Below are 26,396 nucleotides of genomic sequence, written 5' to 3'. Positions count from 1 at the left end.
ATGGAACGAAATAGAAGCCTAATTAAGAAATTGTATGCCAACTTAAAAAAAAAAAAAACGAATACAGGAAATGAAGCAATAGTAATTGTTGCTTCATTTCAATCTGTACAAAAGGATTGCAATGAAAAAGGTAATAAGCATAATTGTGACTGAAGAATGTAAGTAACATGTTTTGTATTAGTTGAGAATAGCAGGATTTAAAACAATATATTGGATGAAAGTATATATTACATAAATACACCAAAAATAGGTATTATTTCTGGGAAAAAGGTCAAAAGATAGGTAAAATCATTCTTGTATCTCGCAACTGTGCAAGTAAATAGGTGATGAGCCTGCATGACAAAGATAATTTAAAACATTAGTCATTAGAAACAAAATAATCAAAGATATAAAAAACATAAAACATTTGTCGGAGTGCATTCTTATATGGTTGTGAGACTCAGAATATTACAGTAGCAGATTGGAAAATAAGTGAAGTTTAAAATATACTACCTGAATACCGCTACTAATACTAAAGTGCAGGAACAAAAAACAGCGAGGAAATATCACGCGGAATAACACCGAATACTGAAAAGTCAATCACAGATATAAAGACAAAATTCCTAGAGAACTGAAAAAATGAATCAATCATACACATATTAGAACTGAAGAGGCAGCAGGAAAAATAAGTGTGCGACTCAGACATACTTATTTGATGATGTACTTTAACTGGAAGAAATGAGGAGAAAATAAAGAGAAATGCTGAAGAGAGAGAGAGAGAGAGATCAATCTGAAAAATAGAACTAATCATGGTGACAAAGTTTGTTACTCGGAATTAGAATAGGAGTAACTATTTTTATATGAAATCCAACATGAAAGTCTTATGGCTTATTTTAATACCGCAGGAAATAAGGGTTAGATGATTCTCAAATCCTGCTGCAGAGGCCAAGAAACGACGGAGAATTCAGGCCTCCAACAAGCAGATATTTTATTACCTAGTGAAACCACTGACTCCTAAAAATTAATTGAACGTATTTAGACACTTGGTATTCATTTGGAGAAATTAAATGAAAATGATGCCAGAGATTGAGGTTCAACAATGATCAAATTAAATATCAACGTGCAGATATTCCTAACAAATTCAACTTAGACGGTCAAGTTCGTAGTTTGAGAATAAACTTGAGTTTCTGTCCTCGCCGACGTGGGGAGTGGACTAAAGTTTGAGCAATTTCGCCAATATGCTGCCTAGTTGGCAGAATGGATAACGTTGCCGCTCTTCAACCTACATTCTGTTAGTTCAAATTTCACAACAGCATGGATATTTGCGAATTATTATGCAGTAGTTTTTTTTTTTTTTTCATCCAATAAGAGAACACCATCCTACTTATGGGAAAACTGAAGAAATTCCATGTTTGAATAGAATAGGGGAACTGGATTATCTATCTCAGCCCACTAATGGTAATAGCTGGGCCCTAGGTTTATAATACTCCGTGGGTGGAATTCATATGAAGTATAACATTATTCGTTTTTTTTTTTTTTTTGGTAACATTTTTAGAAGTGGCCTTAGATTACAATGAATTAAAATGCATTTTCGAAACAAGATATATGTCTGAGCTGGAAACAAGCCATATCAACTGCTACGAATAGTTGAAATTGGCATTTCAAATTTCCGCAAACAACAAACAAATTTATTTCCACCATCGTATAAGCAAAATGCGGCACAATAAATACTGCGTAAGTATATTAGCGTCGGTATATAATTGTAAAAATTATACACTAACAATCTATTTTTCTCAAATTTTCTATATTGTATACAGATAATCTATGTACAATGCTGGACATAGTGCGTAGTTTAAAGATGAACATTCAACGAAGTATTATCATAGGCTACAATATCATTCAGTCAGTTCATGTGATTGCGGCAGCACGATCAACAGTAGTTAGTTCATTAAAGGTGGAAGAGTATTGAGAAAAGAAACCAGCAATCAAATAAACAGATCACATACTGACAGAAAAGGGCAGGAGTGTGCTGCTTGTTCACAGCAGCTGTTCTACGATGCTAGGGTTCGACTTGAATGGTGCGATGGTAGTCCACGATTGGATGGATTCATTTAGTACTAGGCTGCTAGAACCTAGTGTCTTATCTGTTAAGTGTGGTGGTATGGGTTACTTCTCTTGGAGTGAAATTCCTTGTAGCCCGAAAAAAAAAAATGGACACCAAAAATTATATGTAGCGCCCGAAAAAAAAAAAATGGACACCAAAAATTATATGATTAACAACTGCAACTTGATTTTTATGGGAACAACTCTGTAACGTATCAACATGATAAAAAGTTTAAGAAAATGAGAGTGCCAAGGTTATTTTCGCCATATAGAGTAGCAATCTGGATCTTACCTATCACCTTTGGGAAGAGTTCGGTTTTCAAAGAAAGCAACTTATCTAGCTTACTTTATCAGTGACCCACAGACCCATAATAATAACAACACTAAACTTCAAGATTGATCAAGAACAGCAAATCAAAAGGACATGGAACTATAGAAAAGCCGATTGGACAAAAGTTGGAGAGCCTCTGTCAAGATGAACCTATCTCTGGAAATTTTGACAGAAAATTACAAATCCTTACTTCACACATCAATAAAGCTGCCAAAGCAACAATACCAAGAGGCAACGGAAAAATACCTGGATACCATACTCGAAAGATCCCAATATTGATTCAATGATTACAAAAGAGACAATATCGATTAACAATTCAGAATTAATCAAATTGATGAATCCAGAAAGAAATTAATGGATATAACACAAAATAGAGCAGGAAATTTGGAAGTGAAAGCAAGAGAAATGGGTAGAGCTTTGCAGTAACCTGGACCCAAGAAAATACAGCCAACACTGGAACATTATTAGAATCCTAGACAACAATATCAAAGAAGAGACCCAACAGAAAACAAACTTCATCATAAATGCAGGGACAAAAGCTATTACAGATCAAGAAATTGCAATCACACTGGTAAAAACCTATTCAAACAACTCCAAACTAAAGTATAAAACAGAGAGGACAAGACCCTCAATAAACTCACAAGAACATACCAGTCTAATGACATCTCCGAAGAATTTACACTAAGTGAACTAAATTCATTAATCTTGAAAACTGCACCTAATAAATCTCCTGGTAATGATCTTATATTTCGTCATATAATCAAACACCTTGGCAAAAACGCCAAAGAACAACTTTTGGGAAATCTTGGCGAACAGACAAACTTCCAAAAAATAGAAAAAATAAGTTATTGTACCCATCCTGAAACCTGACAAAAATACTGCAGAATGTCAAAGCTATAGCTTTGACATTCTGCAGTATTTTTGTATTTCGCATCAACTAGCATACTCTGTAAAATTACTGAAAGATACACTCCAGGCTCATGCACTAGCTGACAAAAAATAAGAAAATTAACTACTACCAAATTGCCTATAGAGCCTGTCATTCGACAACAGATAAATTATTCTACCTCTACCGAACAATAATAGACTCATTTCAGAAAAAACCAATAAAATTGACAAATGCCATATTCCTTGATATAACTGCTGCTTTCGATCTTGTTCAAAATATTAATACAAACATTACATGATATCAGAATTAGAGAAAAGGCTTTAATCTGGATTGCCGATTTCATGAGAGGAAGAAAGATCAAGGTTAGAATCAATGCAGCAATATCTAGAGAGCGGAGAACCTGGGCTGGTGTTCCCCAGGGCTCAGTCCTTTACTATTCCTTTTATATGTCAATAATATTCATCCCTACCTTACAGAAGACACGAAAGTAGCTTGCTACGCAGATGATATAGCCATCTGGCACACCAGTGCTAAAATCAGAGAATCAGAAGAGATTCTAAACAAATGAGAGGATTAGAAAAATGGTCAGATGAACTTGAACTCAAAATCAACCCAGATAAAACAAAACTAAGCACCTTTAGTACAGACAGGAAAAACAGACATTCCTATAATCCCAAAGCCATGATCAACAACAACAGCTAATTGAAAAAAGTCACAAATCCAAAATACCTTGGTATTACGTTTGATCAGGAATTACGTTTTGCACAACACATCTCTAACACTTCCAACAGAGCTCTAAAAATTTTAAATATACTGAAAAGGCTTTGTAGAACAAATTGGAGCGCAAAGCCAAAAATCCTCAAAACTACTTACTTACACTACACTACACTAATAAGGCCAATAATGGAATATGCAGCACCTATCTGGTCACCTTCGGCTTCATCGGTAAAGGAAAAATTAGACAAAGTACAAGCAAAAGCATCCAAGATTATTATTGGTGCAGTCTCATCCACTAACAACATCAGAGCCCAACAGGAATGTGAGTCTACCTGCTGGAGGACAGACGAAAATTTGCCACCATAAACTTCATTAATAATATCAGAAGCTACCAAAGCAATCATATATCTCCCTAAAAACGTATGAACATTGAAATCAAAAATGCAGACTTCACAGATCATCAGCTTTACAATATGATGACACTATCAGGAAGGAAATAGGTCTTGATCCGCTAAATGCCCACATAAACAAAGGACCTCTATTTTCCAGTCCTTTGCCTCCAAATATCTCCATAAATCTAAAACTTACCAAACTTTGTATAAAGAAAGAATCAAAAGAAATGCTCAAATAAAAAGGCCTAAATACTATCAACCTTTATTCATCCTCCAAAAAGGTTATTTGTTATACCAATGGATCGTCAGACGCCAATATGATTAATGGAAGCGCTGATGTTCTCCTTCTACTCCCAAAAGGTGAAAAACTTTGAATAAAAGTTGGATCTGGAAGAATTGCTTCCAATTTTACCAGCGAACTTTATGCAATAAATAAAGCACTGGAAGCCTACTTAAAATTACCATCTCAACAATCAGAGGAAATTATAATTTACAGTGACTCAAGATCAGCTATGAAGGCAATCAAAAATGGCAATACCAAGCTCACACAAGAAACCTATCAACCCTTAAATCAACTAGTGTTTAGGAAAAAGTTGCATTTTACAATGGATTCCTGCTCATGTAGGTATTCATTACAATGAAGCAGGTGATAAATTAGCAAAAGGGGCTAGAGAACTCAACCAACAAACTTACATGATAACTCTTGCTGATGCTAACGCACTAGCAAAAGCTAGACTATTTCCAATGAAATCAGTGATACAACATCAAATTCCCGAAATGAATGTTGACAGAAAGACCTCCACCACGATAGCAAGACTACGAACAGGACATTATAAAAATCAATACAGATGATACGAGAATGTATAGAAACTGCAACAACTACCCTAATACTGAATTGACACCCACTCACATTTTTACCTGTCCAGCAATTACAGCAACCTTGCAAGCAATAGACCCTAATCCTGAAAAACAGCTCTACACAAACAAAATCACCGACATAGCCAAAGCAATTCAAGGAGCATATGGAAACATATGACTCTTCAAAGAACAAGACAACAACAACATCCCTTTAATCATGATTTAGCTGTGTCCATACAGTTCTTCGCAGGAAAACTGAAATATTGTAATGATACACACATGAAAACAAATGCAAAACAATAAATATTTTAGAAAATATACGTTTTCTGTATTATTTGATTAATTTTATTTTGCTTTTGTGTAATATTTTTATTTTGTATAAAATGAAATTAATATTTTGTGTTTTACTTATCGGCGAGTTCCCTCATTTCTGTTCATTTCTTAAAACGCTAATTCTGTTTTCTTACTTAGATACTAGCTTATTTACTTTTTGTAACACTCATGCAGATGTGATATTTATTTTTCTACTGAAGAAGTAATTCATTTATTTTTGAAACTGACTCCACTTTTCCTACATAGTAAAGAGATTTTGAAGGCTATTATTGTTTTTCTAGAGATAGTTTATGGTCATATGCATCGCTTAGTAATTATATTAAAGAAAATGGTAAATAAAATTACATAAATCCTTTCATGATGTTAATCTGCTCAAAGCAAAATTCCCTTCTCTCTTACGTGAAAATTAAGTATATATTTCATTTTGGAAGTACACACCTACACTATTTTTTCAGTCAAGACGACAAAGACTCATTATCAGTTTTAAAATTTCTTCGTGTCAATAAAATACTAGTATTGGGACATAAAGTGAAGTCCAGTATTTCAGCCGTAAATGGGAATTTTACCTTAAACTGATTTATATCATGAAAAGATTTGTGCAATTTTATCGTCACTAGCTTTAATATAATTACTCAGAGGTGCACACATAGTTTTAAACTAGCCTCTGTAAAAACAACGAGAGACTTCAAAATCTCTTTACTATGCAGGAAAAGTGGAGTTAGTTCCAAAATACAAGGGTATTCTGTAATAACTGAAAGCACGTCATCTTCTGAATTACTTCAGTAAAAAAAAAAAATAATAAATATCACATCTGGATGAATACAGAGTGCGCAGAAAAATCGTGAAAGATTACAAAAATAAAACAGCTTTTAAAAATTTGATGCCCTTACACTATCACAGTTTTGTAAAGAAAATTAACATCCGTCCACAGAGCCTGTAATATCTAAGTAATAAAAAAAACATTAACGTTTTAAGTATTTCAGCCATAAATAAGCAAGAATTAAGCCATTCACCGATTAGTAAAATACAAAATATTAATTTCACTTTATACAGAATAAAAATATTACAAAAATGCTAAACAAAATAATTAATTAAATAATACAGAATAAACTATTTTTTTTTAATATTTCTTGTTTTGCATTCGTTTTTCATATGCGTATCATTACAATATTATTTCGATTTTCCCACAAATATCAGCAAACCTGATTTATCCTTTACAGCACTGTTGTTAGACTTCATTATGAAAAAGAAAGATGAGAATAAGTACGCATATCGAATAAACGGCCTCAAACTAACAACTTGAAAGAGGGATGGTTATAATTTGTATATAACTTTTCTGTAGAAGAGCATATCTCTCACTGGCTGCAATGGTGACAACCGAAAAATCGTGATTTTGAGATAATCAGTGAGAAAAAATTGCCTTTTAAAATTAGCCTCTTTAGAAATTATGTGATTGTTTCAAGTATATTGTGATTGATCTTCTCATACCCAGTGGTATTCCAAATTAGGCTGGATTGATCAGCATTCCCTTATGGGTAACCAGAATTTCGATAATTTAATCCTTGTTCTGAGTTATGTCATTATTGCAGTCAGTAAGCGATATGCAGAAAACACTGTTTCAAAAATTTCGAGAAAACAGAGATTTCGTAAAAGTACGCCTACATCTTGATAATTAATATATTTTAATCAGTATTGAATCCGTTAAAATCAATCAACTAGCTGAACTGTTAGCGAAGTGATTCTAGAATAATATCTAGAACAGCTGCGAAAAAGTTCAGGTAAGCTTAATAGTGTTGAAAAGTGTATTATGTAGTATTTGACAACAAAACTAAATTTTTTGTGTAGTTTGCTCCCAACAGTTGTTAAATTAAGGAATAGCAGACATTTTTTTCTCTCTTGCAGAAAACTTGCATATTATGAATCCTTTAAAATATTTCCATCATTTTGCTTTTCTTAGAATTCCTGAGAGCTTTCTTTGCCTTTACAGAATCCCCACCCCCACACACACAAACACCGTGTTGAGAAATTTCGCGGTATGTTAGTTACGTCACTAAGTAAAACCACTGTTGATAACTCTTCCAATATCAAAGTTCACGAAAGAGTCGTACCATTACAAAAAGAACAATTCTAGATACTGCACGTGGTTGAATAAACAGTGCTGACAGATAATGTGATCAGCAGCTAGGAAAGTACATATAATATAGGCCACCAATCAAATGATGATGAATTGAGATACTGTTGCCCAAGTAACTGGTTTATCCTTTATCTGATGAAATTGAAGATGTTGACAATAGCAGCATATGCATAAAATATACAAGAGCTGTGTACCAAGTTCCTATTAAAGAACTTATGTTAAAATGTAACCTTATTTTAATTACTTCAATTTGAACAGTCCTTTATTCTCAGGAAAGTGTCCACGCATGGGATATCCTCGTAAAACATAATGCAAGAGCAGGTGTCAACTAGTCGATACCAGTATAGGATTGACATATTTCCTCATTCAGCTACGTGATTCAGGAAGCTGCCCAAATGATTGACACAGCACAGAGAGTTACACGCGTAAACAAGAATATAAAAGTGAATAATATTTATATTCTTTCATTTATTAAAGTCAAATCATTGGTGAAATAGTAGGATACAGAACATTTTAAGATGATATTAAAGTTTAATATTATTTGAATTTTTTTTTTTTTATCTTAAAGTCAATAAAATACAGATCTATCATTAATTCCAAAAATGTAACCTCAAGGGGGAGTGGAGTAAAGTACAGAATGATAGTATACTACTTAACTTCGCATTCCTGGTGCATTTCTGATCAACAATTTCTTCCATACTAATCAGTTATTTGCCCGTTTCCACTATAGCGAGGTCTCACATTTTAGTTTCGAACGCATTACTAACTGCATCAATCCATTTCAGACTTTTGCTTTTATCCTTTTGAAGGGTAGGTTAGCCAGTCTCGTACGGAGTTTTCTTCCTGTAAAACAGGCTATTAAAACACATACAATTAACGGATATAATACACTGGCCTCATAGTCAGATGCTAGTTGGCCGTAAGTCCAAATCAACCAAATTGTTTCGTGTCTTTCTCCCCCCCCCCATATCAAACATCTGTTTTGTAAATTTTCTTTTTCCATTTTTGTTCAGGTGACCATATCCCCCTGAATATGTCTGTCCACATCTGGAATATGATATCGTGTTTCTTTCCTGTTTCATAACTAACCCAGGGTTCGAATCCATATATTAAAATTGGTTTGAATACCGTCTTGTATACTGCTAATTTGATGCGTTGGTTGATTTCTCTTATTCCATATATAAATTTATTTAATTGACTGACTCTCTACCATACCTACTATGCTCTACCACAGTGCTTCCCAAACTTATGGATGTAAAGGCTCCCTTGGAAAAATTAAAATATTTCACGGCTCCCATCGAAAACAAAAATCGTAATACAGACATATTATTATAATATTTATTGTATTTATATTCAATACAAAACATACACAGCGAATATTGCCAAAATCAAATGCAAATATTACATTTTTAGCATCTTACATACACATTAAATGTGTTTCCATTATTATACGGCCCCCTCAACAAAACTAACGGGCCCCAAGGGGGCCGCGGCCCACAGTTTGGGAAGCGCTGCTCTACCATACCTGCTATGCTTATTCTACTATCGATTTTCATGCTTAATTTTTTTTTACCATTATCATCAAAAAATTGTGCACAAATAGCAAAAATGTTTTAAATGTTCATCATTTCCATGTTTCAGCCTATTTTCAATTTGTGTTTTTGTTGCCCATTTCATACTAAAATTTGTTAAAGAAGTTAAATTCACTTAATCCTGAAGACATAGTGAATTTAGGCAGCATAACATTATCTGCATACAGCGAATGCCACTTTCCCCTCAGAATGTGATACTCGTATTAACAATGGAAATAGCACGCAAGGTTGAATTGTACCTAACTTTACATCAAACCAACCATTTTCCTTTATATTATTCAGTTCTATTGCTGACATAAGTACAGTTGCATACATATTGTTCCCTTCACACTATATAATTGTCGTATTTTAAAAAGCTTTCCTCATACCTTATCAAATATATTTTTCACGTCTAAAACTTAAATCAAATTCCATGATGTCTGTCGTGTCTGAAAGAAAAATCTCGTCTCTGTCCTGATAATCCCAATTTGGTCTGAAATCAAATTGTTCTGCCTAAGCTGCTCTTAAACAATTTTTCTGTGACTCAATTATGCTTGCCTAAATCTTACCTGGAACACTCCTTAAGGAAACCTCTCTCTGAAATTCTCACACTCAGTGTTGTTTTCTTTTCATATAGATGACTACTATGAGATCTTTATTCCAATCATCTTGGAATTCAACCTTCAGACCAAGTCGTCTAATTTATGCATTGCAGCCACTGATAAACATTTATACCTCTATAAAATTATACTCTCCCCCCCCCCAACGGTTTCAAACTCCGATACTGAAATGTACTCATGACTTCATTCTTTCTGATTATTTCTACCACTGCTTTGTCATTGCTTCTCATTTACTATTTGTCCGCGCGGTTAGCCTAGTGGCTTTGCGTTTCGCAACCATATGCCTGGGGAAGGAGTGTCCAAGGTTCGATTCCCATCTTGGGCGTGGACAGCAGGGTTTACCGCCAGTTTATCTCGGGTTTTTCAACCCGCAAGCAGGCAAACCGGTCTTCTGAACACATGGATTACAGCCAAGAATACTGACCCAGCCATAGGCCTGACTCGTCAGCCTATGCCGGTTCCGGAGCCCGGATAAAATTTGGGGGGACTCAGATGGTGCTGTACACTCCCGCAAAAAAACGGGGGGGGCACTGTATCTTCACACGGAAAGGAAGGATTTACTATTTATTAAATAATTACTCCAGACATCCAGAATATCCATAACCTTTTTATGAATATTCTGGTGATTTATGGATATGAAGTTATGTCCATAATCTTCAGTCTCTATCGTATCCGATTCCTATTAAACTACCCCAAGCTTTTTTGTTTACTGAATAAATAAAGTACTTGAATAAATTATAACTGGCGCCCAGCTATTTAATTAAAAAATTGGTAAATTATATTTATTCCAGTTCCATGTACTTTGTACCAGAAACTGCGATATGAATCACTAAACAAGACATCACAACATAAGAGTAAATCTGCACATCCGAAAAAAAATTATAAAATGCAACAAGCACAAAACAAAACAAAAAACAACTAACTAAAATCCTATTGTAAAACAACTTTATGCGTCAATATTCATGGCCTTAACACAAACAAACAGCATGCACAATCAAGTATCAAAAGCAGATTTTTTCTTTTTGAGAGCACTTCAATTGTCAGCTCAAACTACTAACTACAACTCTCCATCGTGTACGATTCTTCTGCAAGGAGGAATTGCTCACGATTGATAATTGAGGCTAGCATCCACTCTGACTCAAAAACTTTGCTTTACTGACAGCGACTTCTGTTGCTGTCAGTAAAGATAGATAACTATCTTTACTGACTATATAGATAGATATCTTTCTATGCTTCCAATTCACTATCTGAAATACATACCAATGTAATACTGCTCAAAGTGAATGATGGACTCTTGACACCGCATGGCTCCTCTAATCTTTTACCAGAAAGGCATTTAAAAAAAAAAACTTCGTTAATTTGGATGCATAGAAGTCTCTTGGTCCACACAATAATCCCCAACTGCACTCGAATTCAGCTCCATAAATAAAACACCATCCTATATCGTCTATCTATTCAAGTCATCATACTTATCTAGCATCAGACCAACAGCATGGAAATATGGCTATATTTGAAGCTCATTCTACAAAAGGATGCAAGTCAGCCACCAAACTTGCATTATTTACTTCACCTCAATCCTCTGGAAACAGTCAAAGATTATCAACAGCTAACTTCTTCGAAATCTGGTGGCCCACCAGTTAATTATAACGTAAAGGTCGTTTCCTCTCAGTTATCTAACTTTTGTCCCTAAGAGAAACCTAGAAATAATTATACGAATAATGTTAGGATTTCAAAGTTGAATTTCGCATTTCAAGACAAAGAATTACTGAATTCAGTAGATTTATGTTTGGGATGAATAACGTGTCTTCAAAGCAACCAGATTTGCGATGAAATGGGGTATTTTCCAGTAATCGTGATTGTGAGTAGAATGTACGAGCGAAACAGCCATACAAAAAGGCAAAAGATTGTTATTCAATTTAGAAAGCGGCGTTCACGATTCCTTGGATTAGATCAAAATAGTTCTTAACCACGACAGACACCGAATGTCACTTAACATAATCAGGTTTCTACTATACTGAACACCGAAATTAAAGAAAATGAAGCAGAAATCGTTAAGATGACCAAATGCCTATAATCCTATAAGAATCTCATCGCCTAGACCAGCTACATATAGCTACTGTTATTCCAACCAGGCTGTGTATGTATGTAACTAAATGTAGCGGAAAAATCATTCACTAGTTGAGCTGGAAACCTCAAAAGCTTTACTCTGATTCTGTCCACTATATTAGAGAATTGCTCAATCTACAAAATAATCGTTTTAATTATGAACATTGAAAAAAAGAAATGTTTGAACTCACTATGATCCCACCTTAGGCTATGGTTGATAATCCTACCATGAGCGTCTGTGAATATCTATTGGTGCGAAAGTACCATTTTAAAATTACTTTTCTGAAGCAGAGGAGTGTGTGATTAACTCTCAGTTCAAGGGACTAAATGTACGACAGGTATACAGGATGTTTCAAATTCACGTATATGAACAATCAATGATTTTGTTTTGTATTTTAAAGCTAAAAACACAAGATTATTCGCATTATTTTTTTTACTGATACTAACAGAAAAGATAGAAAATTCACCTTAGTTTTCCAACCTAAATTTCCTGAGAGAGAGTGCTTTTGAATATTCTCCATGTTCTACGGCCCTCAAATTTTTGGATTTTTTCTTCTTTTTCTGCATGGGGAAGACTTGGAAAATTTAAGTTTACGGTAGTAGACCACGAGCACCAGCAAGGATGTGGAGGGCAATACAGCAAGAAGCACAAAACATTTCACCTGACTTGTGCCTTACATTTCGTAGAACTGGTGAAGTGACAGATGATCATAGACATCCATACGTGTTTTACCTTTAAAATAACGAAACAAGACATTGCAATTATCCATATTGTTCATGAAATGCGCGTATTTAAAAGTGCGTATACACAATTTTAAAACTCCCTGTATATAATATTATATAACCAGGCCGGCTATATATTATAATATATAGCCGGCCTAGTTGGTCGAGTGGATAGCGTATCCGCTCTCCAGCTAAAAGGCTGCGGATTTAAATCCCGTAGGCATAGATGTTTGTGATTGTCTGTGGAAATACCAGTGGTGGTCGGCGGTAGATGGCATTGGTGTAGTTGCATTGATTGAATGGTCAGTTGGTGATTGAATTGTGGAGACGGAGTTGTAGAGCAGGTGTCCTCCTCGATGAGTCCTTGGACTCCCTGGAGATGTCAAATAATAATATGTAGAAGGAATAAGTTAAATAGTAAACTAGGACCTTGCTTTCATCCAAATACTTAACGCCTCAGAATAGCAAAGTGTGGTATTTACTGAGGGATAAAATTTCCATGTCATCCAGCGACGACCTGTTTCTCACAGGCTTGGCTTCAGAAATGTGAATGTCGAACCATCTATCCCTTGCCGAAGTTTGTTCACTCCTAGAATCTCTTCCAACAAGGTGGTTTATCGCTTCTGGACCGATTCACAGACGACAACTAATAGGTCCATCGACTTAACGTAGGAAAGGAATTTCGTGGCTGCAACCAAACTGGACTTTGCTGGAGCGCACTATATATACATTCATCTCAAAAGTACCATTGAACACTAATTTACTCAGAATTCAACTTCTGATGTAAAAGGACAGTGGAGACCATAAGATGTGCATACTTTCTCGGCATTAGTGCAAATATGTGCTGTGCCAAATTTAATAAAATAATTAGTACAAAAATTATTAACAAGTCGACGGAAATATAGACAAATATAATTTTAATAAGATGAAATCATCCGAAAGGACTTCATCCTAATACAGGGAAATGCAACCTCCATGGTGGCATAGAATTTCTTCCCTCTCCAACTCAGGGAATACATCTGTTGTGAGGTTGTTCTACATTTCAATAGTGTTATTTTCTGCAGTTCTGATTTCATAATTACATTCTCAGGTCGCTGTAAATGTCTCATAAACTAATTATCTCACTCAAGTGATTGGTTTTCATAAGGAAAATGAGTATCGGCTGCAAAATCTAGGTATTTCCTCCTTAAGTTAAGTAGCAGTTCAGCTATACTGTTTCTTATTTATGTCGAGAGGACGTTTTCATGTGTAGAACGGAATTACAGTTACAAGGTCGGGTCACAACTTTGTTTCATGTTTCCTCGTTTAGAATCTCTCGGTAAGATAGTCGTATAAACATTTGTAAGTGTCTGATTTCGTATTTTCATCAAGGAAAGTAAGAATTCAAGACAGAACAAAACATGAAAGCATTCAAGAAGAAACTCTATGAAAAAAAATACCATAATCAAAACTGGATTTTAGAGAATACGTGTGTGTATGCACGTACACTCAACAACAGCTCATTCCTTGTAAATTACCAAAGAGTTACAAAGTTTAACGGAGGAAAAAAAACTTACCATACGTTGCAATTTTAAAGCTAATCCTGATAATGATATGGTTCATTCTCTGCATATCAGTATTCCCTGCAATGGAATATTTAAACCAAGATATAATCACAGGTAGAATTTATTCTGCCTATTATTATATACTAAACGGCTGCTTGACTGACGAGTTGTTTAGCTGCTGTGCTGAAATGTTTTCACTCTAAATAGATGCTTAGCAAATAAAGGTAGCAAGAAAGATAGCTTAAGTGTTACAGAACGATGTATATGTTAACGATAAAAAGGCATAAAGCACACGATAAGCAATATTATCCTCCAATTCGATCCCTATGGTTAAACAAAACATTAATTCAAATTTGATCTGTTATTTCATGCTATTCGGCAGTGCATTCAAGATAAAAGAAAAACCGACTTTATTGATTTCTATTAATGTGAAAGGATGAAAATTCATTTCGTTAATTCATGGAATGTGACTGAAGCTTATCTGAAGTGTTTTACAATGCCATATTATTGCTGCAACACTTCAGCGGAAGGAGTATACATTTGATACTGTAATGAAATGCCGACTACGGTAAAACTTAGAGGATGAAATTGTTATATTATGAAGTCAGGCTAAATCGATTCCAAGTCAGATAATTAAAAATCGGTAAGCTTAAGATTTCTTCTTTCATTGATGTCTCGACTTGTAGCCACGTAAAACCACGAGAATTTAAAAGAGAAGTACAGTATGTCTTCGATTAAGTGCACACTAGTTTTAACTGAAAATAAAAATATCAGCAACGCTTCATTTGCTAATAACGATAATATTCCTAAAGATATGATTTCCTTTCCTCTTCATACGAAGAAAGAGGTAAAGAACTTATCTACTAGTCTGAGTTACCCAAAAAATTCAATTTTTTTCGAAAAAGGCAGTATGAAGACGTATTACATGTGACAAGGAAACTAGGTCATGAAGTGTCAATGTATTATGTCTATTACTTCACAGGCAGGTTAGCTCTTTCGCATGTATAGAGCGCGTGTAATGAATCTCTCTCTCTCTCTCTCTCTCTCTCTGTGAGATTGATAATTTAACAGCACTTGAATACACTAAACAAAGCTCCTCGTATTGATAAACACACAAATAAAATTTTGATAACGCGGTACTAGTACGAAGATACTACACCGTAAACTTTACACGGTCAGTCTACTCAATGAAAAAGGCTTTAAATTCTCGAATGCTCAGTAGAATAACAGGCAATTACTTCAAAGAACTGATTATATATTTCTGTGAAGTCGAAAAGGATTAATGATTCAATGAAATCGCCTGATATAATCACAGAATTAATAAAGAATCATAAGTTTGACAAAGGGCAATGGACGTACTCACCGAACTCTAACAGCAGGAAAAACAAAACGAGATTACAGTTGCTGTAATTGGGAAATATTTTTAAAGTGACGTATTAACATATGATTAAATGCAAAAATTAACTAAGCTAATATAGTAAATCACCATTTCTTGTTTAAGCTACGCACATAATCGTACGTCTGTCGACTGGATGATACTGCAGTTGTGTGCTAATGGCATGCCCTATGATAGCGACAGTTAATGTTAGCGTACATTCTGAATTACTTGGAATACTGATGGACAAGAAAATTCATTAATACGTATGTACGAAAAAAAAATAATATAGAATTATAGAAGATATATGATTATCTAGACTAAAGAGTAAAAACTGTAAAAGACAAATATCGCATTATGAATTTGCATGATAACAGAAATAGAGTTTAAAAAAAAACAGCGCATTATTCGTGGGGGAAGGGAAGGTTCAAGAGGCGAAGAGAACGACTGCGACATCATCTTTTTTTTTTTCTTCACGCATTGATAAAATTGTTTCATATAAGTAACATATGGCGATCATATTAGCTATTACTTGCAACACAGCAGCACAATATCGAAATATGTTTTCCTTTAGTAAATAATAAATGTTCATATTTGAAGTTCTAATCTTTTTAGAATCTAATTGAAATGATAAATTGAACTCAGTCTTAATTTTTACCTTTTTTTTTAAATTCTAAATTCTTTATTCTGAAATCCATATTATACTACAAAATTTTGAGTAATCATACGTGCAACCTAAGAGTAACAGCTCGTTCAGGTTACGATATGCATATATACTGCTTGGAAAGAAGTCAGTGGACACCATAGTGTGAGGAACAAACAGCCATGGCGCATACCATAATAAAATGTAGCACCTCCTTTCGCTGCGATAACTGTAGCAATCCTACAGGGCATAACTTTTCATAAGAGTACTAGTGATCAATTGGAATTTTGGACCATTCTTCCCATAGGCATGTAATGAGGTCCTGGACTGTGGTGTAGCGAACGTCTCTTGCCCTCACCTGACACTCCATTTCATCCCACAGATGTTCAGTAGGGTTGAGATCAGGGCACTGTGGAGACCGGTTAAGCGTGGAGACGTTCATGTCCACAGACCACTCAGTTACAGCAGCCTTATGACACAGTGCATGGTCTTGATGAAAGAGACAATGGTCAGTTCCGTAGAAACTAGGACAATGTAGGAAGCACTGCATTGTCCAGCATGTTCTGATACCTCTCTTAGTTCAGTTACTGCGGCACCACAAACAGAGGTCCACGCAAAACCAGGAAAAATGGGCCACCTCCGAATTTCATAGTTGGGGTTACCTACTCAGGTAAGAGATGTTCGCCGAACATCCGCCACACCTACAACCGTCCATCTGCTTGGTAGAGGATGTAGCGTGATTCGCTCAATAACACAGCTTTCCAAGCTTGCACGTCCCACTGGACACGCTCTTTGCACCACTGAATACGACGCTACATGCTGGTTCGGATAATGTGGGACTTGCATATTGCGGTCCTACCATAGAAACTCATGTTGTGAGCCTCGGTTCTGAATGTTTTTGTGACAGCAGCACAATATCCTGTTCCATTCAAGGTGTCGACCAACCAATGGCGGTTTTTACATATTATCCTACGTAGCACCCTACGGTGACGTTCGGTGAGTGTTGTGGGTGGTTAACTGCGGATAGCACTTGCAGTTGACGCCCTGCATTTCCACTTCAGTATTGTATTATTGACTGTTGACCTGGGATCACCGAAATTATTGACCCAATTTGTCAATAATTTGCAGAACAGATAGGTCTACAACATGGCATCCTATCACAAGCCTCTTTCAAACTCCGTCAGTTTTCTTTTCGCTGCACCGGCCACAAACAGAGAGAGAGAGAGAGAGAGAGAAGAAGGATAACATGTTAATTGAAATATACATACACAGAAAAAAAGTTGCATACAATAAGTTTTCGAACAAAATAAAACAAAGTGGTTAAATAGCATTTAAATTTTATATTTTACACATGAGACTGGGTCTTTGAATATAAATATGCTAGAAACCATTACCTACAACCAATAATTTATACAATTATTTTGAAATTCCTCACATCTGTAGAAAAATAAATATTCTTTGATTAGAGTTTTGTATTTGTTTGGGTTGGTTTCACTTCTTACAGTTAAAGGTAGTATGCTGAATACGTTTGGCACTAAATGAGGATAATGTTTGTATATTACTTCTTTATTTGATTTAAGAACTACATATTTTATGCCTTTATGTCTACTAAACAAAACATCTTGATTGGTATTTACGTAATAATATTTAAGTATTTTTCATGAATATAAGTAACCAATAAACGTATAAATATCAAAGGGGTAGTATATTATTGTGGTGTATTTATTGCAGATTGCAGTATCCTTGTATTTGTTCCTGGTCAAGATTTGAATTACTTTATTCTGAGTCGAAACTGGAGGTTTCAGTGTAGTATGATAGATCCTTCCCCAACTTAAAACACCATATTGTAGTGTGCTTTGAATCCAGCTAGAAAATAATATCTTTAACATATTTAAATTTAAGAATCTATTTAAATAGTAAAGTCTGTTTAACAGTTTAACTTTGTTAAACTGCTATTACAGTTTAACAAAGTTAAACTGTAATAGCAGTTGAAGTCTTCCAAGCACGTACCACCAAACTGTAAAATAAACACCTGGCTTGCGACCAGCATAGAAACATAACCATGAAACCACCGCCATCTATTATATTCCTCAGATAAGCTCTGCTAAGCTACGAAGAAGAAATCAGAAATGCCTCCCAAAGAAAGAAGGAATATAATACATTATGCAGAAAAAAAAATTATTATTTAAAAATATTATTAACTTGCAAGTATCTGTTATTCACAATTGTAATGTATTATAATTATTACTGTATCTATGTATGTAATTTATCTGAGACATAATAAAATGTTTAAACGTGAAAAAAAATTATTATTATTATCCATTATTCAAAAATTCGTGTAACTTTCATTGTTAATATTAGAAGCGCACGTGTTGTAAATATAGATGCAAAGAAGTATTATTATCAAAATTTTAATTGAAATGCAATGTAGAAAATGAATCACATATGTAGCACTTCGTGCTGAGTTTTAAAAATTACACGTTGGAATGTCACTAAAGATGATTATTGTAATTGTGTAAATATTTTGAAATCAATAAAAAATTATTATTATTATTACATTCTATATAATCATATAACCATCATATAATCATAATGATATCATCATATAACTTGTGTAACTGAACTAGATAATTGTAAATCATTACTGTGATTGTTATTTTAAAAAATAGCAAAACAAATGTTATCATCATTATTATTGAAATCTCATTATATGAAGCACTCAGTGATGAACCTTGTAAAATAATATATTGAATGTTACTCAAGATGATCATTGTATGTATGTAAATATTTGAGCGATCAATAAAAAAAACAAAAAAAACACATGACACCTCCAAGGAGTTCAAAGACTCATAAAGGGAGGGCACCCACTCTACAGCTCTCCATCTTCTTGCTCATTCCACCAACTACAGCGAACTGCAACTACCATCATCATCTTTTCCTGAAAACCAATCATGTTTGGTATGGTAGTAGCGAATTTCGTGTGGCTTCTAAGAAATCGCGAATAGCAAAAACTAATCTAGTCTAGTAACTTAAAAAATAAAATTCTTTAACACGTTTTCATTCCACAAATGTGACACTTTTAGTCATAATATTTGGAAATAGGTAGGCAGTCCATTGCCACCATTAAATGCATCAATATCAAGGATATGTAAATATATATTGACGATGGCACCATCTGTTGTTCCTAATTCTAACAAATAATAATAATAATAACCATAGGGGTAACATGCCTTTAAGCTCCACGATCTGCCCAGATTGGCTTTCGTAACCATAATTTTAGGATCAGGTAGTTAATCTTATGTTTACATAATATTCTTATGTGTAAGCTGCTTGTGTTCTTCTGGACAGTTTGTCTGGATGCTAATGAAAAATCCCTATTTTCAGGAGGGAAAACCTTTGCATGAGACCGACTAACTCTCACCTTTATTTGAAAAGCCCTGATAAAGGATATTCGCGTCATAGATGAGATTCCCAGCGGAAAAGGGCTTCGTTGAAACTGAATTAGTTACGAAGACGATCCTTAACTGTATTATTGTCTGAAAATAGTATTAGCACTACAGTTCGATTTTTCTGAGTTCTAGAAAATTCTAGAAACTTACCTGCCTATTCTAAAGATCGACTAACTAGGAAACCAGCTGAAAAAACACCTAACAAAGTTCCTCTCGTCGGTGACTAGATTCGAACCTATAACTTTATATTGCCAGTCGAGAATTATGGAAGTTACCACAAGCTACAATAAATGCCTCTCTGAAAGTAACAATTTCTTTGTCAAAGAATGAATGAACAAACTACTAATTCTTGACATGAACGGCATCTATTAAGGTACATATGGAACACGCTCCGATCTTAGATACAATCGTTTGTTTTTGCAGTGACTGTATCGCTGACATTTATATATTTCTAGTAACAAGTATAGCTATGGCCCTTGGTTAGATGCACATTGTACAGTTTATTCTGGTCTGTTTCCTTTTTCTGTTTCTTTATTCTTAAGGTTTTTCTTTAGCCTGTCATTCGCTATATTATCACTTTAATTGTATTATATTCATAATATATGCAATATTACCTTTTATTATCTTCTGTTATTACTTGTACTGCTATAATACTTGTGTTGCATCACTCTTTTATTATATTGTCATTTCTACAATTTCTTCAGTCTTAATAATAATAATAATAATAATAATATATTATATTATAACGCGGTTATGTTGGATCGGGGAGGGATGGCTTCCACTCATAGAATCCAGATTCCTAGAGATGTACATAACAAAACCTTATTATACATTTTAACTTATCCCTGATAAATGGCATTTTCTATGTTATTTTAAGAAGGATGTAGAAATACTAGTTTATAAGAGGAAAAAGATAATTGATTTAAAAACTTATAGACCAATTTCTCGTCTATCCGTTTTTTTCGAACATTTTACAAAATTCGGTAAAAAATAGACTAATGATAATTTTGGGAAAAAAGAACTTCTCTTTGCAAGAATAAGTTTCAATTTAAACAAAAGTTTAGCACTGCTAGTGTTTTGCTGAACGTCACAAACTTTACCAACTAACATTACAGTTTTTCTAGATCTACATAAAACCTTTGAAGTTTTAAGTCATTTATATGTTCATACTGCAAAAACAAAAGAAAGCTATAGCAGTTTTCAAGCTTTATTATGGGATCTGTCCTAGGACCAGTCTTTTTCAATCTGTATACGAGTATATCAACGACTTCTGTTATCTAAAACTAAACAGTAAAATAAACGCTTTTTGTGGGTGACGCCGTCCTAATATTCTCTTTGGACACAGTTGAAGAAATGCAAACCATGGTGAATACTGATCTCCTACAATGACTCCACTCAAATAAACTTTAATTAAATATCACAAAATATGTAATTTTTAACATTTAAAATGCAATATGCGAACAAATTTCTTAATTTTTAATTTGTGAAATGCAAAATATTGCATTTCGTAAGTTTAAAGTTCGTTTTGCATATTGAGAAATGTAACATACAAAATAAACTTCATATATATTTGTGGAATACATGATTGGAATTAGAATCATGGAAACAGACAAACATAACGTCATAAGACGACTGTAATTTAAGTTGGAAACCCGCTTATCACTAATGGCGTCAATATAGGTTATGTTAAGAAGACTACCACCTACACAAATTCTCAAACTTAAAACTGTTATATTCTATAGATTCAAGCACATTACAATACGAAGTTGCGAGTCTGTCCTAGGACACCGAAACTTCTTGTTTCGACTCAATTCAAATCTAAACTGGAATAAATCAAGAAAACGGAACAAAAAATTGAGCTGTTTAGAGAAGCAGAAAAAGTCAACACAGACATTATATGTCTATAAGAACATCGATGGAGAATTCACGCATTCACGAAATGAATGAAACTTCATCAGCTGACAAAAATGGAGATTTACTTATAACTTTGGCAAACAATGATAGAACTGGAGGGATTGGAATAATACTCAACTAGCAGAAAAAATCAATCAGTTGAAAACATCTCTGAAAGAATTCTTCTCATAACCATAAATACCAATCCACAACTGACAATAACATCCATATATGGTCCTACAGAATGTGCTTCACTAGAAGACAAAGACACATTATAAAGCTTTTCCGAAGTTGTCATGAAAATTCCAGTCCACAACGTCACACTTATTGGTGGCGATTTTAATGCCCAAATTGGCAAAGCCATTGCCAGTACTACCACAAATGTGAGTGAATATACTTACCCTGAAACAACAAATAACAATGTTCATTCTCTTATGAACTGCAATACTCATAACATGGAAATCACCCAAATCAAATTTCCCCATCCAGAAGAAAGACTATGGACCTGGGAACATCCAAATGGACTTCATTCCAAATAGACTACATCCTAATCAATGGAAAGTAGAGCAGTTCGATCAAGAACTGTCGATCATATAATACAGTTGAACTAAATTCTGACCACAGAATAATCAGTGCCCACATTAAACTTTCACTAAAAGCTTCTAAAAATAACAGGCCTAGAAGAAAACAATACAACTGAGACAAAGTAAATAACCCAGAAATTGCAACATCTTTCTACAGCACATTAGAAGACAATATGGAAAAAATTTCTTAAAGATCCAGTTAATGAAAATTATAAGGGCATCATTGAAGCAATAAACATAACATCCAACAAAATTCTTAGAAACAGCAATAAAAAAGATTGCTGTTTCTAAAATAGATTACTCCAGAAATAGTAAAATATACAGGTGAAAGAAAAAAAGCAACGAAACTCTATCGCTTAAACGGGAATGAAATACATAAAGACAAACTGGACATTTTACATAACAAAGTCAATGAACTAATCATCAGCGACAAATAAAATCAAATAAATAAATATTTGATAAATAAGAACTTGAAAATGATAATAAAACTGGAGATACAAGAAACACTTCTCAAATCATAAACCATATCTGTCATCACAAAACAAAAAGAAGTGGAAATATTGTCACACATGACAAAAACAGTAGACAGCTATCAGTAAATTCGAACTCCATGAAAGAATGGAGAAACCACTTTCAAAAATTACTGAATGCTGATAATCCTCAACATTCAAGCCAGTCAGCGGACCTGTATCTAACCAACGCTCTACCAATAAATTGTGAACACTTCACTGAAAAGGAACTAAAAATAGCAATAGATCACACGAAAGCAGAAAACCCCCCAGGGATTGATGGAATCAGAACAGAAGCCTTTAAAAATGCTGGATATAATATATATTCCAATCTCCTTGCCATAACGAATCAAGCATTAAATACTGGAATAATGCTTCAACAATGGAAACAAGGCCTTACTGTCCTTATACTCTTTTTGGGTATAAGGACAGTAAGGATCTTAATAGACTGGATAACTACAGAGGCACTACTTTGCTATCAGCCACAGTTAAAATATACAATAGGATGATACTCAATAGAATATAACCTCGCTTAACACTACTTTTAAGAAAACACCAAGCAAGATTTCTAAAAAAAAAAAAACTATGGACAATAGAACAGAAGCACTGCATCAGAAGAATCATAGAAGGTTCAGGTGATAAAAACCTACCACTCATTTTAACCTTTATACAATTAAAAAAGCCTTATACTCCATTAATAGAGAAGCAATGTTTAAAATACTCAGCTTCTATGGTCTACCCTCAAAAATCATACAAGCAATCTCAGCACCTTATAAAGATTACAATGCTACAGTAATCTTTAAAACAGAAACATCTGAATCCTTTCCAGTGACAACAGGAGTCCTGAAAGGTGATGTACTAGCACTTAATTTGTTCTTGATATGCTTGGACTACATCTTTCGAACCATCAACATAAAAGATCTTGGTTTTACCATTAGAACATCCACCCACACCATGCAAATAACTGATCTTAGCTTTGTTGACGAAGCTATACTTATTAATACAGAACCAAGAAATGCACAAAAACATCTCGGTTTACTAGAGTACAGGCTAAATTTATTGGTCTGCGGATCAACATCCAAAAGTCCAAAGTATTCTCAATAGGTTATGAAAACCTTACACTTCATATCAACAATAGACCCTAAGAAAGAGTAGAGGATTTTCAATATCTTTGATCTTATATCTGCAATACATAAAAGGATATTTTAAAACGTAAACAGCTGGCTTTAGTCTTCCATAACAAACTCCGCCTCATCTGAAAATCATCATTAATAACATTAAAGACAAAATTAAGAGACTATGCCATGCAAGCAGATTCATCTTCTTGTATGGTTCTCAAACCAGGTCAATTGCACTTAAAAAACTACAGATCTAATTAACTCCTTCGGAACTATATGTCTCAGACTGATCCTTGTGTACACTTGGATGGACGGTGTCACTAACTTTACTGTGCTAAATATGGCTAAGCAAGAACCATTTGTCGATACAGACAAAAAATTATTACAACTCGGATGGCTTGGACATCAATTAGGACATCCCGAAGTCTCGCCCTTTTTGGAATCCCTCATACTATACAAACCAGAAGATGGCATCCCCGTAGGCAAACTATGCAATACATCTGTGAAACCATCAATAGACTGAACTGTAAAACTCCATCTAACATCTACCAGTTAGCTTAGAATAGAGAGACTTGGAAGACCATAATTTAAAATCTTTAATATTTGATGTCAGTCTCTTTTCCCTTTTCTCATTGTATCATACGAGTATTGTGAATAAACTATGATGATGATGAAGATTGCAATATGCAGTAAATATACACATTGAATATATTATGTTTGATTTAAGTTCAACAAATAACACATAATTCCCAACACACAATTCCCAAATCACATAAAGAAACAATGCACAAGCATTATACTTATTACAGTCGAAAATACATGATTTATTAATAAGAAATAAAACGAAGCAAACGCAAAAAAATTCATCAAATAATATTTAAGAATATCTATTCTTCTACAGAAATGAGAAAATTTGTTCAAAATAATTGCATAAATTAGAGTAATGGTTAAGTTATCAAGGCTCTTGTCATGTGCAAAATTCAAAAAGTGCTATTTATTTTTCTAGTTATTTTGTTATGCACTATTGCACTATTGTAATAGTGCACAATGCAATGTTAGTTTAGTTTAGTTTAGTTTTGGAACAAAATAACTAGAAAAATAAATAGCAGTTTTTGTGCACTATTGTAATAGTGCACAATACAATTTTATTGTATCGTAACAGTATAATATTGTAATAGTATACTAGACTTTTTCTCTGAATATATAAGGATGTATATAAGTGTGTATAAGTTTATCCGTTCTCTAATCTGGATGATCTGGATGAGCCATCGCTCTTGTGTTACACATATAATTTTCCAAAATTTTGTATAATAAAAAAAAAAATTAGAATAAAATGACTGACTGAAAAATCATAGATATTATCACGTATATATATATATATATATATATATATTATTTTATTTTTCACTTTTATTTACAGAATTTGCTGTACACCGATGTTAATGGACGTTGCACAGGGAAGTAAGTATATGATTTGAAAAAATACGGATACAAATACTGCTATCTTTCCGGGTGTTATCTATGGAAAATACTAGTACTGTACTTAAAATGACGTTGAAAAATTTTACTCGTTTTACCAGTTTCAAAATGGTAAACTGGGATTCAGACATGAGATTTACTTAATAGCAACAACTGTGAAATAGTAAATAGTAATGCAAATATAGTATACAAAATATCAAACTTTTCAGAGAAAGGTTTCAACCAATGCAAATAATGATAACGACTGATAATTACTGTTATTGTGTGATTTTTTTTTGCTGAATACACGAACGTTGATTCAGAGCGAGACCTAACTGTAAGGGCAGATATTTTTTGTAGAGGCTAAATTACCATCTTTTATCTGGAACAGTCTTTGTTTTCAATTGTATAAGACGTTATTAACCGCCTGAGTTTTTCATTACGTTTAAAATACTTTGTGAAGAAAATCACAGAAAAAAACCATCTGAAATGCATAAAAGAACTGTGTAAGTTTTACATTTACACTGAGAAACTAGTCCACCATTTCTTAAGACAGAATAGATGTATAATATACACTACCGTACAGTTGTTCAGACAGCTAATATCAAACTTGTTCTACGTATATAAAATGCAAAAATTAAATAAACAAATAAATAAAAACATAAATTGAAAGAGTGCAATATCAAATTTAAGATATAGCATTTATTGGGTTGAAAAGATCTGATAAACACCTAGAACATTAATAATATTAACGCAACTCTTCTTATATTTCCCAAAAGAAAAAAGGAACAAATTATTACAATTTGATGAAACATTGGGGTTAAAGGGTTTTAAGATATGTTCTTTCTTGTGGTTATATCAGTTGCTTTAATATCACTTTTGTTCTAGGTGTTTATCAGAACGTTTCAGTCCCCTCGTATGACTCACTTATCATTTCTTACTTTATCTTTTCTCATATTATCTTATCATTCCTTATTTTACATTTCTTATGAAATGATAAAATAATTACGCACGCACGCACGTACACACACACACACACACACACACACACACACACACACACACAC

General features: G+C 33.8%; 1 long non-coding RNA gene across 5 annotated transcripts in view; it reads right to left on the bottom strand.

Annotated features, from left to right (window-relative positions):
- Positions 1–26,396, bottom strand: part of LOC150098927 (uncharacterized) — a 197,831-nt gene that overhangs the window by 138,620 nt on the left and 32,815 nt on the right. For 4 of the 5 annotated variants that reach the window (XR_016549537.1, XR_016549538.1, XR_016549540.1 and 1 more), the window contains exon 3: positions 14,313–14,378. This is a non-coding gene — a long non-coding RNA (uncharacterized LOC150098927). Of the gene's footprint in view, positions 1–12,500; positions 12,767–14,312; positions 14,379–26,396 lie in introns of all 5 variants that reach the window. The other variant, XR_016549536.1, reaches the window with a different exon arrangement.

The sequence above is a fragment of the Typopeltis vanoorti genome, chromosome 15 (genome assembly GCF_054136105.1).
Source record: "Typopeltis vanoorti isolate ZY-2024b chromosome 15, IOZ_Tvanoo_1.0, whole genome shotgun sequence".
Taxonomy (NCBI): Eukaryota; Metazoa; Arthropoda; class Arachnida; order Uropygi; family Thelyphonidae; genus Typopeltis; species Typopeltis vanoorti.
Note: the sequence above shows the minus strand (reverse complement) of the source record. Positions and strands in the feature narration are given on the sequence as shown.